The sequence below is a fragment of the Silene latifolia genome, chromosome 2 (genome assembly GCF_048544455.1).
Source record: "Silene latifolia isolate original U9 population chromosome 2, ASM4854445v1, whole genome shotgun sequence".
NCBI lineage: Eukaryota > Viridiplantae > Streptophyta > Magnoliopsida > Caryophyllales > Caryophyllaceae > Silene > Silene latifolia.
Genome location: NC_133527.1, coordinates 125,225,049 through 125,228,574, shown reverse-complemented (window position 1 = coordinate 125,228,574; position 3,526 = coordinate 125,225,049). Strand labels below are relative to the sequence as shown.

The window sequence follows — 3,526 nt, the reverse complement described above, 5'->3', positions numbered from 1 at the left end:
CTGTTTGTACAGTTTTTAAACTGGGTTTAATTGATTGCGTGGTGTAATATTTTGATATAGGATTGAATTTTTGCACTGCACAGCTGCTGGAATGCTATTTTTCAGCAGCAGCTGAAAAAATAGCATTTCAGTAGCTGCTAGAACAGGCTAAAATCATTTTTTTTTAAAAACTAAAAACGATAACGGTTAAAAACAACCAGTTGCAAACAATTATTGTGCAACGGTTTTATTTAGATAAGTAACTGTTGACATATTTTCCCACCCATTCAAACCGCCAAAAATATAAGATAACGAACGATAACCGTTGTCGAGTTCAAAACTTTTACAACGGTTTATTTAAGCAGAACCGTTGACAAAATTTCATCGATATAAATAGATAACGGTTACATACCGTTGCCAATAGATGAATATAACAACGGTTTTGCACGTAATAAAGCCGTTGTTAAATTTTGACATTCAATTAAATAAGATAACAAAATGAACCGTTATCATATATAATATTTAACAACGGTTTTGGAACGATAAGACGTTGTCAATAGTAAACTACGATAACGGATTTGAAACCGTTCTTAAGATTTAACAACAGTTTCTTAAAAGATTTTATAACGGTTCTTGATGTTATATAACGGTCGCGTGTTATTTGTACAACCGTGGTATATATTTAACAACCGTCGTTGCAATAACGGTCCCGTGTTTCTATTTAAAAACGGTAATTTGCATTATTTGACTGTTATTGGATGTCTTATTTGGCGTAGTGATGGTTTCCAACGATGGTTCTTATGTACCCAAATTTACAATGGGTTGTATGCTGATCAAAGGGCCATATTGGATAATGCAGCTAAAGGGAGATTCCATAAAAATGTTGAAGATAATAAGGGATGGCATCTGATTGAAGATATGGCTATTCATGCTGCTGAGTATGGGAATCCCAGAGGAGGTAGGCGAGTAATCGAAAGAGAAGGTGAATCACTTGTAGCTGAGGTGGAAATACTTGATGTTGGGTGTGACAAATTAGAGAGCCTGACGATGGGTGAACATGAGCAGGTCCTTGCTATGATTGAGCAATAGGTGATTTGTGGTAGATGTGGTGCGGAAGGACATGATCCCATCACTTGTATGGCAGAAGTAGAGAGAGTCCGTGTTTATCAGCAATACAAGAAAGGAATCCCATTCTCTCAATTTTATGAAGAGGTAGCGATATCAAGTACTTCTAGTCCTATTGATTCAATGCCGCAACAAGATGAATCTTCTTCTACAAATATAGAAATAGCAGAGCTGAAATCCATGGTGCTATCTTTGGCACTTCAAGTTGTAACACCCCGCGCTTTCCTTATATTTTCAAATAAACTTTTAAGCGATTTTTATTAAATAGTTATTATTTAAAGCTTATTTTCATAAAATATAGCCGTAGCCATGTAACGGTAATAATAGTGTAGATTTTAATAATATTATTCTCCGACTCGAGTTATAGTAGACTTGGGACGAAAATTCTAGTGGATACCGACTCATTTTGAGTTATTGGGCTTAACTTGACTCATGGGCCTTTTTCCCCTCTTTTCTCTACACAAAACCTCACCTAAACCCTCACAACTTCATCTCCCTCACTTGTAATTTCTGAAATTTCCCAACAACCACCCCACCATTGTTGAACCTTCCCTTACTAACCCTAAAATCACCATATCTCACTCAATTCTTCACCAATCTCGTTCCTTTTCGCGCCATTCTCTTCCTTTTCTCATTTCCTTTCTTTCTAAGTAAGAAAGTTGTCATCTTTCTCTCTATTTCGAAATTATCATCTTTCAAGGATGTGAATTCTTGACTTAATATCTCTATTTTTGTGTTTAGGGGAGAACTTGGACAACCCGGAGGAGGATAGCTACATCATTGACGAGTCTTTAGAAGATTGAAGTGCAAAAAGGTAACGGTGATGGGTTACTCGACTTTTATGTTAAAATTGTGTGGTTTTATATAGTTATAATCTCATATGTATGTTAAAAGTTGTATCTTTTATGATTGGTGCTAATTTGGTTGTTGAATGTCATGCTTGTTTGCAATTCTCACATGTTTAGATGAAAAGCTCATGTTGTACCCCTTGAATCCGAAAATTCCCCATTCACATGCTTAAATATGTTGTTTTTCCGAGTTAGAATCATGCTAGGATACGTAAACAATTGATAGGAAGTGATGTTTGTTGGTTTCAAATGGTTTGGAAATGTTTTTGCATTGAACCCGTGTAGCTGTAGTCCCAGCCGGTGGACCGGCGGCCGGTCTACTGACCGGCTGGGAGATTCCTGTAAGTTTTGGACTTAAATTCGTAAGCAGGTAGTCCCAGCCGGTCGACCGGCGGCCGGTCTGCCAACCGGCTGGGAGTACACTGATGGTTTTTGGTGTTTTTGAAAGTTGGCTGTATTCCCAGCCGGTGGACCGGCGGCCGGTCTACTGACCTGCTGGGAGTTCCCTGTAAGTTTTTGTGAAGATTTGAGGTTTGCATGTATTCCCAGCCGGTGGCCCGGCGGCCGGTCACCAACCGGCTGGGAGATCACTGTGTCTTTTATTAAATTTCAACATGTAATATGCTGTCCCAGCCGGTGGCCCGGCGGCCGGTGCCCCACCCGGCTGGGAGTCCCCTGCTTGTTCTATTTCACTTGCGACTTCTAATAATGATTGAGCTATGCATGCATCGTCTTTCCTATCGATAATTGGTTACTTTAAAACTCATTAATGTCATGATCATGCATAGTGGTTATGGTTCTTGTTCGGACCCGAGTGTGACGTTTACATTGTGAGATTACTCGACATTCCCTATTTATTTGCCCTCGGACATTGGGTCACGGTTAAGTGCCATTGTTTCCGAGTTGGGCTACTTTTCCTTCCGCCTTTTTCGGACCGGGGGTCACGGTTAGGTGACAAGGTTCCGCTTGAGGTTACTCGAGTTTCGGGCACGGTTAGGTGTACCATATTTCGAGTCTTGGATACGATTTGGTATCGTTTGTCGAATCGGGTGTCGTCCATCCCGAGAGTCTGGCCAGGTTTAGACTAGGACCGTATTATGATCGTCGTCCTACCAAGAGGTTGGAGTCTAGAGGGTTGTCTTGTTTGAGTCTATACTTTGTAAATTGTCTTACATGTGAGTCGGGTTGATGCGTGTCAGTTTGATCTAATAATTCTTCTCTCATTTATGCGTAACTACTCTTATTGCATTTTGTATACTAATCATGATCCTCTCGCCACCGTAAGTATGTTACTCTCATGCTTGTTTATTTAATTAAATTCTTAATTACTTGTATTTTGACATATTGTGGCTGGGAGAACCCTGAGTTACTCCCCACGATTTGTGGCTTTCATATTTAATATGAATGACAGGTTGGTGATGAAGCTTAAGTGGGCAAGACCGTGTGAGCTAGCGAGTTCTTACCTCGGACCTTATTAGTTATTACATAATAGACTCACCTACTCTTGAACTTATGTTAATTCGTGGGATATCTTTTCCCCAATAAATAGACTTGTGTTGTAAACTTAAACTTAA

General features: G+C 39.6%; 1 long non-coding RNA gene across 1 annotated transcript; it reads left to right on the top strand.

Moving 5' to 3' along the window:
* The first annotated feature begins 1,481 nt into the window (after positions 1 to 1,481).
* On the top strand, positions 1,482 to 3,526 carry LOC141630214 (uncharacterized). Its single transcript, XR_012537457.1, has 2 exons — positions 1,482 to 1,918; positions 3,364 to 3,526. It is a non-coding gene; the product is annotated as an uncharacterized LOC141630214 (long non-coding RNA).